We start from the raw sequence: 18,704 nt of genomic DNA on the forward strand, positions 1-18,704 counted from the left end.
TATTGTTGGGTCAAGAACCTCGAAAAAGGTCCTTAATCATCAAATTTGGCATTTTTTCATGACAGTCTTCATCCAGGAAGCCCCAAATTTATGAAGACGCTTCCAGCTATAGTGCACCACCACCAATAAAGTCATCAGCTGACAGTTTGGTCACAATTTTCACCACCAAGTTCAGGTCATACCCTATCTTGACCATTTTTCAAAACCTTGGCCAAAAGTGGCATTGAGAAAAAAAAAAAAAAAGCACACACACCTGCAACATTTTAAACAATTTTACACCAGAAAACTGATGAAAATTGAGTAAGGAATTGGGACCCGCAATGAACCATCACCGGAATCATTTCGTAAGTGGCTCGTTCTGTTCGGATCTCGGTACTGGATTATCAGGTGTATTGAGAGATACAACAGGGAGGTGTACTCACATTCGGAGGTTTGACATGTCCCGTCCGTGTGGCTGCGTTACATCTGCGCTCGCCCACTGGATCCTACAAGGAGGAGAAGGGAATTAGTGGATGATGCTAGAACCTTACGAATGTGAACAGTGAAAGTACCAAAACATTCCGCTCGACGTGTTGTTAAGTACTGCAGGGTTCAGCGACAACCCACGTGGTAGAGAGGTGTAATGTCACACTGGTTGTCACCCACCTCTGATGTAACAATACAAGTCATGACTGGTACAGGAGGAGAGAGGACCCTGCCCGCGAGGGCTCACAATCTACAAGGGATGGGTGAGAATACAGTAGGTGAGGGCAGAGCTGGTCGTGCAGTGGTTTGGTCGATCGGTGGTTACTGCAGGTTGTAGGCTTGTAGAGTTGTACACAGATCTAAAGAGTGCAGAAGGGAAAAAGCATGTACAGTCTCAGGAAGGGCAGAGAAAACCAGCTGGAGATAAGGTAAGCATATAGGAACAAAACAAGTGAAGGATAGAAGATGTGTTGATATATCAGCTAATAGATATCGCAGAGTCCTGGATAACTGGATACAACAGACCTCACAACCAGTCTATATTACTGACAGAGACACACAGACCTCACATCCAGCCTATATTACTGACAGAGACACACAGACCTCACATCCCGCCTATATTACTGAGAGAGACACACAGTCCTCACATCCAGCCTATATTACTGTGAGAGACACACAGAACTCACATCCAGCCTATATTACTAGGAGAGACACACAGAGCTCACATCCAGCCTATATTACTGGGAGACACACAGAGCTCACATCCAGCCTATATTACTGGGAGAGACACACAGAGCTCACATCCAGCCTATATTTCTGGGAGAGACACACAGACCTCACATCCAGCCTATGTTACTGAGAGAGGCACACAGACCTCACATCCAGCCTATGTTACTGAGAGAGGCACACAGACCTCACATCCAGCCTGTATTACTGGGAGAGACACAGAGCTCACATCCAGCCTATATTACTGGGAGAGACACACAGAGCTCACATCCAGCCTATATTACTGGGAGAGACACACAGACCTCACATCCAACCTATATTACTGGGAGAGACACACAGAGCTCACATCCAGCCTATATTACTGGGAGAGACACACAGAGCTCACATCCAGCCTATATTACTGGGAGAGACACACAGACCTCACATCCAACCTATATTACTGGGAGAGACACACAGAGCTCACATCCAGCCTATATTACTAGGAGAGAAACACAGACCTCACATCCAGCCTATATTACTGGGAGAGACACACAGACCTCACATCCAGCCTATATTACTGAGAGAGACACACAGTCCTCACATCCAGCCTATATTACTGGGAGAGACACACAGACCTCTCATCCAGCCTATATTACTGGGAGAGGCACTCACACATCATACACAGCCTACATTACTAGGAGAGATAAATAGGGTGCAAACTCAGCCTATATTACTGAAAAAGGTACTCCGAGCTCACATCCAGCCTATATTACTGAGAGAGACAAGTAGATCTTACACCCAGCCAAGGGGGGTATGGACCTCAAGTCTTCTCTGTGGACGTCTTCTTGAGAACCACACCCATTTGGCAAAAAATTACTAGATTTATATACAGGGAAGAGGGAGGGCATATCTCAGGATTGGAGAGGAGCAGGAAGAAAAGTAAATCAGCGTCCGATTCAGGAGTACAGCGGCATTCACACCGGGTTAAAAAATAAATTATGAAAAGTAAAATTTACGGTAATTATAGGAGTGGAGGGTTAATCTCTGTACATTAAGCCATTCAAAACCTGTAATAGTGGCCAAATTGGCTAGGTCAGTGACCATAAAGGCAATGATTACAATCACCTTCCACAGTGGGGGGCCGCTGATATTTTCTAGGGTCCCGATCGCATTAGCAATTGTGTCATTCAGGAGTGTGGGAATACAGAGGGATTCTCAATATATATATATATATTTTTATTATGGCGAGGGGATCCTTTGGTACATGGATGGTTTATTGTGAAGCCCCCCTAAAGTGTCACCATAAGCGGCGCCCTGCGGCGGTGACAGCTCTATTTCACAGGAGCAGAAATTGCCTCATTGTTCTTCATTTCCAGAGCAGAGGACTGTAATGACAGGAGGATGGCGGGAGGGAAGCGACAAGCGCATGCATTACGCCGTGGCCTGATTTATGACTATTGCTCTATAAATGGAGCTGATGGATTGGCTTTTTCTGGATGTAAATTCATTTCCAGACTGGACGACAAGAAACTGGGAACAAGTACACGACGCAGAAGACGGAGCCGCCACGTGAGAGCGACATTACAGAGTGCACATGGCTCATTGCGAGTCCGGATCGCTTTAGGATAAAAGATAAACCAGCAGTCCTAGGTTAAAAAATAAAATAAAAAAAAAAAAAAAATATATATATATATATATATATATATATATATATATATATATCACAGATAGTACTGTACAATATCATCAATTCGACTCCGCTCTGGGATTAGGAGTTCTGTTTTTCCAGCGATCGGACCCCCAGCAATCATCAATCCTAGGGATACAATTTTGGGAATAAAAATTTACAATTTTTCTCTCCCACCTTTTCCCCATCATTGGAAACCTCAATGAAAACCCTTCGACCATAAAAAAGGGGGGGGGGGGTCAATGAAGGAAAACCCTTCGACCATAAAAAAAAAAAAAAAAAAAAAAAAAAAGGGGATCACAAGTCTGTTAAATGCTGGTTATCCTACAAAGTGCAGCCAATCTAGTGCCAGTAATCCATCACACCCCTACAACAAATGTCTCCACCAGGATGAATTTAGGGGGTGACAAACTGGGCAATTGCCCAGTGCCCTATTTCCTCTCTGCCAGCCCCTGAGGAACGGTACATTGCAGCATTCAAAAGCTGTATATGTTTTGGGCTTTATTGCACTTTTTCCATCGCCCTCGACAATTTTCTAGAAAAAAAACAAAGTGCCTGATGGATTGAGGATTTACTATAATGTAAGCCAGAAACTTGTAGTGTAAGTCTGCAGAAACTCATGGCTGGAAAAGATTTTGCCTTGCGGCGGACGGGCGATCCAAGATATGACAAATTTTTTTGGCTCCAGCACATTTTTTTTTTTTTAAAGCTCAGAAAATAAAGTGACAGTTTAAGGGGTTTGTTCACATGTTGCATTTTTTGCCGAGTGTTTTTGACATGCACACGGTTTTGGCAGGGTAAATGCTGCATAAAATAAGAGCTTTTTTAGTGCATTTTTTCCCCCATTCACGCCAAAACAATTGACGCTGCAGATTAAAAAAAGGGTTTTTTCAAAAATGCAGCATGTGAACAAGACTTAATTTTGGTGACTTAATTCGCACTAACTCAGGAAAATAGCGGGCGAGCTGTTACCGATGGCTGTTGCCCTCTGAAACGACCGCGTGGGCCTCGAAATTAAAAAGGCCCTTGGAGCTGTGGAAGGAGCGGTGTAAGAAGAGGCCTGGGACAGGTGAGCGCAATGGGCTAGTTTTCTCAGTTTTTTAACCCCTTCTCTACCCTCGGGGGTCGAACCTCTTAGCACTTTTTCGATCGCTTTAGAACGTGACGGATAATTAATTTTGGGAGATTCGTTTATCTCTAATCCCCGGCGCTTTTTTTCTCCAGATGTTGCATGCTCAATGTTTGGCGCGGGGTTTTTTTTCTGCATTTTTCCCCCATAGACTTCTCTACAGAAAAAAAATAAATAAAACACAATAAAACCCCAATCTCAGACATATTTCTCGCCGAGCGTTTTCAGCTTTATAAATAGCGGCGGCCGCGTGCGTAAAATCTGGAACAAATGTCGACAAGAAAATACCGGATTATTAGCCCTCCTAGCGATCCGTCCGCAGGAGCCGTGTCGCAGAGTGGCGCTCAAGTGTCTTCTACACCCAAGTCAGATGTCAAAGCAGCCAGTCCTAAAATAGGACGAGAGGAGGAAGTCATGTGCACGGCGGCCCCCCATGCTCCGGAGCATAACCCCCACCCTCCATCTATGTACACACATTGTATGCAGCAGGGTTTATAGAATGGGGGTGGGGGGCACCACAACAAAAACAGCTGCTGAGGTCAGAGGTAGCAGAGCTGCCAGAGCTCACACAGCATTATCTGGGATTAGCAGAGCTGGATTTGCTCCCTGCAACCACATCACTGGTATCCATCCTAAAATAACAAAGTCCTGATCTGTTACACTGTGACAAAGGACAAAGCTCAGCGCCGACCACCCCCAACAAAGCGGGATTACAGAGCCGACAACCTCGACTGCTTGCCTCTTCTATTCCTAGCAAAGTCAGCTCTGCTACAGCTGGACAAGACGAGCTCTGCTACCTCAGACAGATCAAGCCTATAACCTTCTATAAAATCATCCTGACAAATTCAGCTCTGCTACCCCCTCCAGTAAGCTACACAACTAAATCTGCTCCAAACAACAAGCTCAGCTCTGCCCCGTCCGACAAGCTCAGCTCTGCCCCGTCCGACAAGCTCAGCTCTGCCCCGTCCGACAAGCTCAGCTCTGCCCCGTCCGACAAGCTCAGCTCTGCCCCGTCCGACAAGCTCAGCTCTGCCCCGTCCGACAAGCTCAGCTCTGCCCCGTCCGACAAGCTCAGCTCTGCCCCGTCCGACAAGCTCAGCTCTGCCCCGTCCGACAAGCTCAGCTCTGCCCCGTCCGACAAGCTCAGCTCTGCCCCATCCGACAAGCTCAGCTCTGCCCCATCCGACAAGCTCAGCTCTGCCCCATCCGACAAGCTCAGCTCTGCCCCATCCGACAAGCTCAGCTCTGCTAAGAAAACTGTCTCATAATATACTACTAACAAATTCAACTCCATTACCACCGACCTCTCCAGTAGCAAACTAAGTCAACTACACCCAACATGATCCGCTACATCTGAAAAGCTTGGCTCAGCTACACCTCAGGGGCCTGGCTCGGCTACAACTCACGGGCCTGACTCGGCTACAACTCACGGGCCTGACTCGGCTACACCTCAGGGGCCCGGCTCGGCTACACCTCAGGGGCCCGACTCGGCTACAACTCACGGGCCTGACTCGGCTACAACTCACGGGCCCGACTCGGCTACAACTCAGGGGCCCGGCTCGGCTACACCTCAGGGGCCCGGCTCGGCTACACCTCAGGGGCCCGGCTCGGCTACACCTCAGGGGCCCGGCTCGGCTACACCTCAGGGGCCCGGCTACACCTCAGGGGCCCGGCTCGGCTACACCTCAGGGGCCTGGCTCGGCTACAACTCAGGGGTCTGGCTCAGCTACACCTCGCGGGCCCGGCTCTGCTGCATGGGTGTATTATAAAATTGTAACTGTAGTTAAAGATTCCATATTCCGCTTCCATACTAACAGCGTCATCTGGAGTAACGGGGGCTACAAATAAGAGTTCCGATAGTCTGGAAAATTAAAGGATGGCTCCAGGGTTAATAGACTGCAGCTCCTGATGCAGGAAACCCCTGGACTCTTCCATTCTAGGCAGTATATCCAGCACTGCAGGACGTGCAACAGTTGGTAAAAATGCTCCAATGTGTCACTGGTGGCGGCAGCTAGGGAATGTTCAACCAATGATACAATGCAGCAAGTTTCAGAAGTTGCAGGAATAGATTAGGGAGACCCTCAGAGATGGAGCCGCCGCATATCCATCATATGTTCCTTATAAAGCGGACTTCTCGCTTCCTGGAGGATGTCGCGTACGACCATAGGAAGGGGAATATTCCTACACACAAAGCTAGCTCAGCAAAATGACAATAAATGCCAGAAGAAGCTGACTCCGGAACTAGAACATGTTCAGACGCAGCAGAAACTCACTACCCGGTGAACACCCCATAAAAACAGTAATCACAAGGTACAATACACAAGGTGATTAAAAAGTGCACCGCTATACAGTATTCAGAGGTTAAAGGGATATTCTCATGTTATGAAATTGCTTTAGTTACATAAACAACATGAAAATAACCAAGTTTGTAAATAGATTGCTTTTTGTATCTTCTGTCATTCTCAGCTGTGAGATCTTTTATCTTACATAGTGTACAGCTGGTTTCCATGGAACCACCAGAGGAAGTGGGCACAGTAGTTACATTCCAAGAGAGGAGTTAACTCTCAACATACCAGTCAGCTCTCTGCAGCCCATTGATTTTTATACATCAGTTAGCGGCTTGTCATGAGCTGAGAAGGAAGAAGGGGTAGGGAGAGGAACAGCTGATATAAATCTTGAAAAATCACCAACCTCCCTGCCCCACCATGGGCTACTTCCAGAGCAGTTTTCTTAATGAATGATCTCACTGTCCGGAGAAGTGTGCTTCTTTAAATGGCCTTTTGAGACAGTATTGAGACTGCAGAGCTGCTCAAGATAAAACTTAAGTATACCCCTTTAAACAATAAGCACAGTGGAGATATCGGTATAATGTCACTGCAAACGTTAACATACACTGTAAATAACAACATTGGGCAGAAATAATACTGCCATACAGTGCAAATAACAGTATCCCACAATGGAAAAGTAGTAGTACAATATAGTGGCCAAATAATGTCAGTGCAGTGCACAAATAATACCACAATACAGTGTCAAAATAATAACAAACTTGTGTCCTATTAATACTAAATAACAGTGCACACAAAAAATGGCAAAATACAGTGCCCAAACACCACAAAACATTACACAAAAAAACCCTCAATAAAATGTCCAAATAATATCAATCACGGTACTCAGTATCTGATTAATACTGCATAAAAGTGCACAAAAATAAAGAATAGCACAGTACAGTGTCCAAATAATACCGTATCATAGTACACACAATGTCTGTTTTTTGTGCATTTTATGCGGTTTTAATCAAACACATTACACAAAAACCACAATACAGTGCCCAAATATAATCAAAATAGAGTACATGAATAATAGCACAATACGGTGTCCAAATAATACCGTATTACAGTGCACAAATAATAAGTGTCTGATTAATACCGCATAACGGTGCACAAAAACAATGAATAATAGCACAGTACAGTGTCCAAATAATACCGTATTACAGTACACACAATGTCTGATTAATACCGTATAACAGTGTGCAAGTGATGTCACTACAGCGGCTGATGATTTGTCTCCGCCAGAGGCGTCTGGTAGCAGTTTACTCCCCCGTCCCCATTCAGAATACATGCACGCTCACCCAGGCCGAGCGCTCATCTCTATGGAGGATGGAGAGACGGTTTTATACAGTTTTGATAAGTGAGGACAGTATAGAGGGGATTTACACATCATGAAGGAGGTTCTCTTTAAACCCCTCTACTACAATCATTTCCTTAACCCCAAGACCATGGAGTCCATACACCGTGAATAAAGCGCAGAATCCTCCGCAGGACGCAGTGTCTGATGAGAGTTGTCGTTTCTGCCGCCTGCCGGTAACTCGCTGAGCATTTCCCCGCCAGATCAAATCCCTTGTGATCCTTCGCTCACACATTTCGGAAGGAATCTCCAGGGAATAAAACGCGCTAATCTCGTTTTGCAGATTTTAAAGAGTCTCCGCGATGCGATCTCTCATCTTCCTCTACACCGACAGATGGTCGTCATAAAAACGTGCCGCAGGACAGATCCACGAGGAATATGGACACAAAGCCAGCGGAGAGAAAAAAAACCCTTCTACTGCTCTGGGCATGTGCACTTCAATGATCCAGCAACAGAGAACATAGAGGATGATGGACCAGTACCATTTGTTTCACTTTTTTTTTTTTTATTAAAAAGCAGGAGAAAAAAAAAGTTGTGCAGCCTATGTTGATTCGTTAACAATTATGGAACCGAAAATATAAAATAAGGTGTTATCTGAGCATGCTCCTGTGCTAACCGAGTGACTTCGGCATGCTCAAATAGGTTCATGTCTCGCGGCTGTTTGACATCATGCAGGGATTGCCTAACAAACAGGCTGTGCAACAGTCGCCAGACATGGAGCCGCGGGGACTCAAACCTATTCTTCCAGCACACCGCAGACACTCTGTTAACACCAGAGCATGCTCAGATAACACCTTATCCCAGCACACTTGCTCATCACTAGTTAAAACCTTATATCTGGGCAATATCAGCCTCCTGACCTCGAACGCATCACTCATCATACCGGCCCCATCACATCTGCCCTATCACATCTGCCCTCACTTTAGAAAAGTCATGCACCCCAACAGGAGGTAATATTTGTCCAGCAGACTGTAATTTGTACTCGGCTCAAAAGTCAATGTCCAACAATGATCAGGGACAGTGTGCAAATACATCCAGCGATCCACGGACACTAATAAATACACTTACTGACACTGGGGGTAGAGGATAACGCACCGACACTGGGGCTACAAGATAGTAATACCACAACCAAGCCTTCTCCCGTGCTTCCCCCATACTCTGGAACCCTCTACCCCAACACATCAGACTCTCGCCTACCACAGAAACCTTCAAAAGGAACCTGAAGACTCACCTCTTCCGACAAGCCTGCAGTGATCCTCAACCTACTGAACCGCCGCACAACCAGCTCTACCCTCTCCTAGTGTATCCTCACCCATCCCCTGCAGACTGTGAGCCCTCGCGGGCAGGGTCCTCCCTCCTTCTGTACCTGTGTGCCATGGAATAAATGGCGCTATAAAAATGTATAATAATAAGTTTTATACAAGTCATTACTAAGAATATTAATGGTCCAAAAGATCGATGGGTCTGGAAATTCAGTTTTTCTATTGGAGGTTAAACAGTAAAGAATTACTGCGATTGTGCAGTCATGTGGAGAGTACTCCTGTAGAGGGGCCTCGCGCCCCCATGTCTCCTGTAGAGGGGCCTCGCGCCCCCATGTCTCCTGTAGAGGGGCCTCGTGCCCCCATGTCTCCTGTAGAGGGGCCTCGCGCCCCCATGTCTCCTGTAGAGGGGCCTCGCGCCCCCATGTCTCCTGTAGAGGGGCCTCGCGCCCCCATGTCTCCTGTAGAGGGGCCTCGCGCCCCCATGTCTCCTGTAGAGGGGCCTCGCGCCCAGATGTCTCCTGTAGAGGGGCCTCGTGCCCCCATGTCTCCTGTAGAGGGGCCTCGCGCCCCCATGTCTCCTGTAGAGGGGCCTCGCGCCCCCATGTCTCCTGTAGAGGGGCCTCGCGCCCCCATGTCTCCTGTAGAGGGGCCTCGCGCCCCCATGTCTCCTGTAGAGGGGCCTCGCGCCCCCATGTCTCCTGTAGAGGGGCCTCGCGCCCCCATGTCTCCTGTAGAGGGGCCTCGCGCCCCCATGTCTCCTGTAGAGGGGCCTCGCGCCCACATGTCTCCTGTAGAGGGGCCTCGCGCCCACATGTCTCCTGTAGAGGGGCCTCGCGCCCCCATGTCTCCTGTAGAGGGGCCTCGCGCCCCCATGTCTCCTGTAGAGGGGCCTCGCGCCCCCATGTTTCCTGTAGAGGGGCCTCGCGCCCCCATGTCTCCTGTAGAGGGGCCTCGCGCCCCCATGTCTCCTGTAGAGGGGCCTCACGCCCCCATGTCTCCTGTAGAGGGGCCTCGCGCCCCCATGTCTCCTGTAGAGGGGCCTCGCGCCCCCATGTTTCCTGTAGAGGGGCCTCGCGCCCCCATGTCTCCTGTAGAGGGGCCTCGCGCCCCCATGTCTCCTGTAGAGGGGCCTCGCGCCCCCATGTCTCCTGTAGAGGGGCCTCGCGCCCCCATGTCTCCTGTAGAGGGGCCTCGCGCCCCCATGTCTCCTGTAGAGGGGCCTCGCGCCCCCATGTCTCCTGTAGAGGGGCCTCGCGCCCCCATGTCTCCTGTAGAGGGGCCTCGCGCCCCCATGTCTCCTGTAGAGGGGCCTCGCGCCCCCATGTTTCCTGTAGAGGGGCCTCGCGCCCCCATGTCTCCTGTAGAGGGGCCTCGCGCCCCCATGTCTCCTGTAGAGGGGCCTCGCGCCCACATGTCTCCTGTAGAGGGGCCTCGCGCCCACATGTCTCCTGTAGAGGGGCCTCGCGCCCACATGTCTCCTGTAGAGGGGCCTCGCGCCCCCATGTCTCCTGTAGAGGGGCCTCGCGCCCCCGTGTCTCCTGTAGAGGGGCCTCGCGCCCACATGTCTCCTGTAGAGGGGCCTCGCGCCCACATGTCTCCTGTAGAGGGGCCTCGCGCCCCCATGTCTCCTGTAGAGGGGCCTCGCGCCCCCATGTCTCCTGTAGAGGGGCCTCGCGCCCCCATGTTTCCTGTAGAGGGGCCTCGCGCCCCCATGTCTCCTGTAGAGGGGCCTCGCGCCCCCATGTCTCCTGTAGAGGGGCCTCTCGCACCCAGATGTCTCCTGTAGAGGGGTCTCGCACCCAGATGTCTCCTGTAGAGGGGTCTCGTGCCCAGATGTTTTTGCACAACACTGTCTCTTGGACCATTGTCTCATGGACTGATGTGTTGTGCCCTGATGGCTCACGGTCTGATGTCTCATGTAGTGGTGCCTCAGACCCTGGTACATTGGACCCTTGTGCCTCGAACCCTGGTGCCTCGTGCTCCAGTCCTCACCAGTCATGGACGGACCTTCCAGCTCTGCACCTTTGAGCGCTGTGTGATCTCCTTTGTCCACGCTGCGCTATCTGCACAGGGGCACATGGACCCGGACCCACATTGATCCTTTCTGTAGACTCGTCAGCGCCGGTGCCCTCTCTCCGCAGACATTTCTCCTGTCCATGCTGCTTCCTGACACCAGAGCTTACAATTACCTCCGGACACCTTTAGAACATGCAGTCGAATTGTTATAGTTTGTACCAAAAAAAAAAAAAAAAAAAAGCAGCAGTTTCGCAAAACTATCAAAAACCGTTATTTGCATGGATACATGGTTGTCTAGTTTGGAAAATCCAATTGAAATACCCAATTAAGTCAATTAATAGAAAGAAAATCCTTTATTTCGGGACCATCAAGTATCTATAGAAGAACTCACCCCATTCTCTGGAGGATCCGTCCATGCATTACTCCGACAACCTATTAGCATAAATGGTGCAATACCCTGCTTCTCCTGTGGGGGAGCTGTGGGAAACCTGGTTCCCAGCTGATTGCCAAGTGGATCTGATTATTTCCAGGATTCTTGAGTCCTGACCTCTAACCTCTCCATGTCGTTACCTGGCTTCACCCGTGAAGGAGAAAAATGATAAATAATTTGTGTCCTTTAAATTATTTTATGCGGAACGATAAGAGAACGTTTCGCCCCCTCCCGACGCTCCCGGGCCATTTATGTTCAGAACGTCGCCCGAGGTGCAGCCACAAGACGCAGGAGTTTGGCTTAGAAGACGCAGCAGAGATAAAGGGATCCTTCACATCACAGGGGGTCACATGGCGGCTTCAAACACGCGGCTCCCGTCGTCCGCCAATCACGGCCGCGCTTTGAAGCCGGATCCACAGACACTTCGTATGTTCCCTGCAGTCATAATAAAGAGACGGCCGACATGGTTATTCCTCATAACGGCAAGGACATCAGCCAGGAAGACAAATCGCACACAGCCAGCTCTGCTACATCCACAGCCAGAACAGGGGAGACTCCAGAAGCCTCCGATTCCTGAATAATCGGTTATCAGAAGTGGCTAGAAAAGGTTTTCGCCACTCCTGACACCTGACAGGTGTCTCTACAGCACCCATGAAATTTGAAAACTTTTCTCAGGATCCACAAGATCACCCCTTTTCCCGGGAGCCTGCCAAGCATTCAGTATATCTGGATGACATCTTCAGCACCAGGAAAATCAATAAGGATTTTTCAAGACTGGAGGAAATTCAGAAGTCATTGTGTGCAAATTATAAGAAAATAATTTTAACCATTTCCTGGCAGGATTTCCTGATAACACCCCCACCCCAAACCACCCTGCAGAATGTGCCAGTCACATCAGAGCTCTGGAATGTTTACACTCACTGATACAATGTTGCAAGCACAATCTCTAATCATTAAAGGGACAGTACACTTTTTTTTTTTCCACTGCATTTTTCTCCAATTTTCAGGGCAAATAAACATCCCTTTTGGCTCCCTGTTATCAGCCATTTCAGAATAGGGAATAGGGTGACTGTAATGTACTACAGGATACAGTTTTCAGAATTTCGGAATTAGTATATCCATTATTAGCATTTACTAAGATCCCCAAGTGAGAGGTGCTGAAAAGAAAATGTGCAGCCGGACGCATCATTTTTACTTTTTCATACTTTTAATGCATTTTCTTACAGAAAGGTCAGTATCCAACCATCTGAGGGTTATCCCATAAATCACATATAAATGGTCAGCTAAAGAACAGACGTATTTATGGCCTCAAGGAAGAAGATTAACATCCTACAGGATTCCAGAAATGCCTCCAATATCCACTATTTTACAATAAAATAAACATAACAGCGCCCCCTTCAGGCACCCGCTAAAACTATGTTTCCAATTACCCCAAAGAATGGTAAAAAAAACATCCTTTCTGCCCCCACTGGAGACCCCTTAGAGGTTATTACAGCCTCATTCCATGGGACATCTTCAAAAAGCACAAAGATCTGAGCTAAGAACCAAAGGGCCATAATACACGAAAGCCCGCGGGGGTCTTATCCCTTCCCAGCAGCAGGAACGTAAAAGACCCTCTAATATCAATGATTCACCTTTTCTCCCCCAGAAACACAAATATATGTTGTTGTTTTTTGTTCGTTTTTTTTTTTTTTTTTTTACAAACTTGTGATTAGCTGTCAGACAACTGTCTGCAGCAGGAGCCTCTCCCACTGATCCTTCTGTAGCAGAATGTTAGAAAAGTTAAGTTTCAATGCCAACACTTTATTGTGTGCAGTTTTCCTGTAAATTGTCTGTTTACTTCGATTGTTTCCTCTTTGTGTACCGTCCCTTTAACACCTGGTCCTCCTTTTCAGGGTCATCCTTTGATCTGATCTGTGGGACCACCTGGAGGATGATGGTTTTACATCAGTGTCATCATCTTTTCAAGAGCTGCAGTTCCCCCAAACCAGGACACTAATGAATCTGAACACAGACCCCCCCCAAGGGTCCTCTAGGTTTCCTCATCCCAAGAACATCTCAGCATTTACTGCAGGAAATTCCTAGAAAACACAAGGTCAATACAGAGAAATAAGAAGAAATCATCTGCGCTATCTACTGTACCGCACATCACCCCAACAACAGGAAAAGCTGAGTGTTACTAAGACACATTGTAAAATCTGCCAAGTATAATCTTGTAAATGGGGGCAGTATTATAGTAGTTATATTCTTGTACATAAGAGCAGTATTATAGTAGTTATATTCTTGTACATAGAGGAAGTATTATAGTAGTTATATTCTTGCACATAGGAGCAGTATTATAGTAGTTATATTCTTGCACATAGGAGCAGTATTATAGTAGTTATATTCTTGTACATAGAGGAAGTATTATAGTAGTTATATTCTTGTACATAGGAGCAGTATTATAGTAGTTATATTCTTGTACATAGGGGCAGTATTATAGTAGTTATATTCTTGCACATAGGAGCAGTATTATAGTAGTTATATTCTTGTACATAGAGGAAGTATTATAGTAGTTATATTCTTGTACATAGGAGCAGTATTATAGTAGTTATATTCTTGTACATAGGGGCAGTATTATAGTAGTTATATTCTTGCACATAGGAGCAGTATTATAGTAGTTATATTCTTGTACATAGAGGAAGTATTATAGTAGTTATATTCTTGTACATAGGAGCAGTATTATAGTAGTTATATTCTTGTACATAGGAGCAGTATTATAGTAGTTATATTCTGGTACATAGGGGCAGTATTATAGTAGTTATATTCTTGTACATAGGAGCAGTATTATAGTAGTTATATTCTGGTACATAGGGGCAGTATTATAGTAGTTATATTCTTGTACATAGGAGCAGTATTATAGTAGTTATGTTCTTGTACATAGGGAGCAGTATTATAGTAGTTATATTCTTGTACATAGGAGCAGTATTATAGTAGTTATATTCTTGTACATAGGAGCAGTATTATAGTAGTTATGTTCTTGTACATAGGAGGCAGTATTATAGTAGTTATATTCTTGTATATAGGTGTGGCGCCCCCACTGCCGCAGGGCCGAGGGGTACCCGGTACCGGGCCTGTGTGAGTCTCTGCTCTGGGATTGTCACGGCGGCTAGGCCCCGGTCCGTGACCCTGCCGTGGGGCGCACAATGAATAACAGGTGTGGATGGTAATGGTGATGCTGTGGTGGTGCGGTGCAGTAAATAACGAGGACACCAGGTTGCAGTCTCTTTACCTCTTTACTGAAGATCTCTGGGTCCTCAGTCCGGAACACGGTTCACCAGGCTGCGCAAGTCCGGCCGGTCCAATGGCACCTCCAGAGTTCTCTTCACAGGTGGAAATCTGTGCCTTCCCTCTAGCGCTATATGTTGCGGTCCTCCCCTGCTGTGCTTACGGAAAGTCCCCACAACTGTTGTGTCTGTTTCTTAAGTTCCCTCACAACTCGATTAGATGATGTTCTGCTAATCCTCCGTCCCTCCCTGGTGTTCTGGTTGGGACGGCACCCGTTTGACGGGTAGGCTCGGAGCTCTTCCGGGACTCTAGAGTCGCCCCTCTCCACAAGTTGCCCCCCAAGACTGCATAGGTGATTTGAGTTAGACAGCCCGCCTTAGACTGACTGTCCTGCCGCTGTTTGGAGTATTGCTTGAAGCTGAATGTTATTCTACTCCCTCGGCGTTCCGGCCACCGGTAGTGCGCCTCAGTAGGATGTTGCTTCGGTCTTACAGCACGACTCCTACTGGTATTTCTCCTTTGCGTGATCTCGTTTCTCACTCAGCACAATCTATCTCGCTTCTAATCCTTTCTTGGGGTCTGCCGCTACCCGGAGCAGGCACGGTCCCGTTACGTTCGTTCTCGTTGCCAAGCCTCTGTCAGGATCCCACCCCTGACAGAGACCCTACTGTATCTTCCCCCACAACACCCTCTGCCACAAGGTGTTGCCTGGTTCCAACCCAGTCAGCTTTCTGATCTAACTTCCTGCCTGACCCCCAGTTTACCCACTATGGTGGGGAGTGGCCTAATGAATAGCACCCTTAGCTCCCCCCGGAGGCCCAGCTGTGAAATGTATTGGTGTCTGTGATACCTGATCAGATGAACTCCTTCAGTGCCATCAGACGCACCATAGCTCCCCATAGTGGCGGAGCCACAGTACTGCAACGACCAGGACTCTGGGGCGCTGCATAGGGGCAGTATTATAGTAGTTATATTCTTGTACATAGGAGCAGTATTATAGTAGTTATATTCTTGTACATAGGAGCAGTATTATAGTAGTTATATTCTGGTACATAGGAGCAGTATTATAGTAGTTATATTCTTGTATATAGTTGCAGTATTATAGTAGTTGTATTCTTGTACATAGGAGCAGTATTATAGTAGTAATATTCTTGTACATAGGTGCAGTATTATAGTAGTTATATTCTTGTACATAGGGGCAGTATTATGGTAGTTATATTCTTGTACATAGGGGCAGTATTATAGTCGTTATATTCTTGTACATGGGAGCAGTATTATAGCAGTTATATTCTTGTATATAGGAGCAGTATTATAGTAGTAATATTCTTGTACATAGGTGCAGTATTATACATTTTTTCATCATTCTGTTCTGCTTTCTCCCATGTAGAAGGCATATTTCCTGGCTGATGGTTACATGTGCAGTGATTGGGGTTGTTCGGTGTCTTTTGGCTTTGGACATGAGCCTGGAGCAGCGTCTTCAGATCCATTGCACAAGTTGAGACGAGCAGTGAAGTTATTATCTCCTGGAATCTGGGGCTCATTTTGGCTTTAGGTTCCTCAGTATATACCGCAGTCCTCGCCAATGTATTACGCATCTCTTAATGGCAGATGTTCCCACTCCTGTGTAGTAAAAGTAAGGGGGGGGGGGGTCTCCAGTACAGAACGCCTGTAGACTTCTTCTCTGATACTGTTTGCTTCTTTTTGCTCATCTTTTTACAACCCCACACCCAGTCTAATTTCTTTATGACCCTGCACCACACTAACAATAAAAAAAAATAAATAAATTTATACTACATAATAAAAATTCTAATGGCTGTGTAACCGCTGCAACCATTTATTATTTTATGGTCCCAATACATGTAAAATGAAGAAACTTTATAAAACGTCATAATTAAAAAGTTCTTCAGCCGAACATGCAGCGAACATGTGTCGTGCCTTACCCCAGTCAGGCATTCCCGCAGTCGCACATTCTCGCAGTCGGGCATTCCCGCAGTCGCACAGGCTCTTTTTTCCCTACATTTGTTCTCTGCTGGATGATAGCACACGTTTGGAAGGATGTGAAGAAGTAAAGGAAAGATAAAAGTGTCTGTGGCAGCAGGATCAGACTACACATAGTGTTTCTTGTAGTCTGTTTCCATGGAGATGCATTACTTGCATAGAAGCTGCAGGCATCAAACGGATGGACATTTTTAATAAAAAAACAAAACAAAAAACTATAGCAGAGTGGTTTCATTCTTCATTTTAGAGGCATGAAGAGAGTAAAAATCGGTAGACGAGGCCATGAAAGAGGAGCCATCATCAGAAAATTACCTATTGTTTGAATCGGGTTGTTCTGTTACATATATATTTTATTAATTTTGGCAATGTTTTATTCCGGACGTCTTCAAGCCCCAGATGCTTTCGAGCCCTGGCGCTAGCTATTTTTACTGACTGGTAGTAGAAGCTTAAGAAAAATCAGGTCGGTCTGAATAAGCCCTAACATTAGGAAATCCATTCATGGGAATCACACAACTCCCAAGTATCTGATTTCACTGGCATATACAGAGTTAATAGAGACCACCAGACCAGCCCCCACACAGATTCCATTGTGCCAGCCCCCAGACCCCCACCCCAGGATGTTTGAGCTACAATCCATGTCCTGTGCCAAGGACCTCAACAAGGGGAAGTTCCACCTAAAAGTTACACTTCCTGGCAGACTTTTTACAGCTCCAGGGATGACATCACCCTCCCTCATAAAATTCCATTATTAACCTCTTCATTGCTCAGGGCTAATTTCAGCCCCCTGGATGGAGGCAGCAGATGTGCTGTAATAGGATCCTATGTGACAGGGGAAAAAGTGGTTGTTGGTGGAGGGGGAGAAGAAGTGAACTCCTGACACAGATGAACATCCAGATTACGCTCAGAGGAGACTGTCAGCGAGCGATAAGCCGGTTACTACAAGGAGTTTATCCCAGAGGTCACAGCCAGACTGAGCAGAAGGCAAACTGTCAGGGCATGCTGGGAGATGTAGTGTCCCCACAGCTGGAGATATATGGAAGCCAATAAGAAACTTTCGGGGGTCACACTGACTCCCAGGACATTGGCATGTTGACATACAGTAGCGTGGGGTCTACAAAAGTCACCCTGCACTTTCCGGGGGTCTCGTGTCCACAACACACACATTCCCTGGACGATGGCAGACAAACGCGTTCTGGGGGTCCAACATACGACAAATTACACACCGCTCCTTTGGCCCTAAATCAATGAGGCTCCTCGTACACGGAGACATCGTGCTACAAATGACACCAATATTTATACTTTACTGGGATCAGGAAACAAAGACATTATGGGGGGCTCAGAAGACCACTGATCCATAGGATTAATATCGGGGGCCCGCAGGACAATGATGCATTGACCCTTGGAGTCCCAGTGACTATAGTATACTAAGATTTTTTTCAGGGGGGGGGGCAGATTATCAGGGATTCACATGGAACAATCCCGGGGTCCGAATAATGAGGGGTCCACAGATTACTGAGATTCGGGGTTCCAGTACTGAGACCTGGAGACCCTGAGCCATCAGACAAGTATCTGTACAGCTCAGACCCCGTGCACACAGCTGTCCTCCGTCTACTCACACATCACTCACAGCTAAGAGGTCACATAAGTTTGGAAACGGAGATTTTCCTTGGAGCCAAAATTTGTCTCATACAGTGGAGAACCGAGCCAGAGAAATCCTCGCTGCTGTGAGGGATGTATCCCATTACATGGCCTCCAGATCCAGCCACAGAGCTGCCCGTCCTGCAGCCACAGACCTGCCCGTCCCAGCATCCCGCAGCCACAGACCTGCCCGTCCCAGCATCCCGCAGCCACAGACCTGCCCGTCCCAGCATCCCGCAGCCACAGACCTGCCCGTCCCAGCATCCCGCAGCCACAGACCTGCCCGTCCCAGCATCCCGCAGCCACAGACCTACCCGTCCCGGCATCCCGCAGCCACAGACCTACCCGTCCCGGCATCCCGCAGCAACAGACCTGCCCATCCCAGCATTCCGCAGCCACAAACCTGCCCATCCCAGCATCCCA

At 47.5% G+C, this 18,704-nt stretch overlaps 1 protein-coding gene across 3 annotated transcripts in view; it reads right to left on the reverse strand.

The window, feature by feature from the left end:
• The window catches only part of LOC143783062 (CMP-N-acetylneuraminate-beta-galactosamide-alpha-2,3-sialyltransferase 1-like), a 131,899-nt gene that overhangs the window by 108,322 nt on the left and 4,873 nt on the right, over positions 1-18,704 (reverse strand). For 2 of the 3 annotated variants that reach the window (XM_077271266.1, XM_077271265.1), the window contains one exon: positions 423-485. The exons of the other annotated variant lie outside the window; for it this stretch is intronic. The gene's annotated coding sequence lies outside the window, so the exon portion shown is untranslated. The remainder of the gene's footprint in view (positions 1-422; positions 486-18,704) is intronic. 3 annotated transcript variants of the gene reach the window in all.

This window comes from Ranitomeya variabilis, chromosome 6, assembly GCF_051348905.1.
Source record: "Ranitomeya variabilis isolate aRanVar5 chromosome 6, aRanVar5.hap1, whole genome shotgun sequence".
NCBI lineage: Eukaryota > Metazoa > Chordata > Amphibia > Anura > Dendrobatidae > Ranitomeya > Ranitomeya variabilis.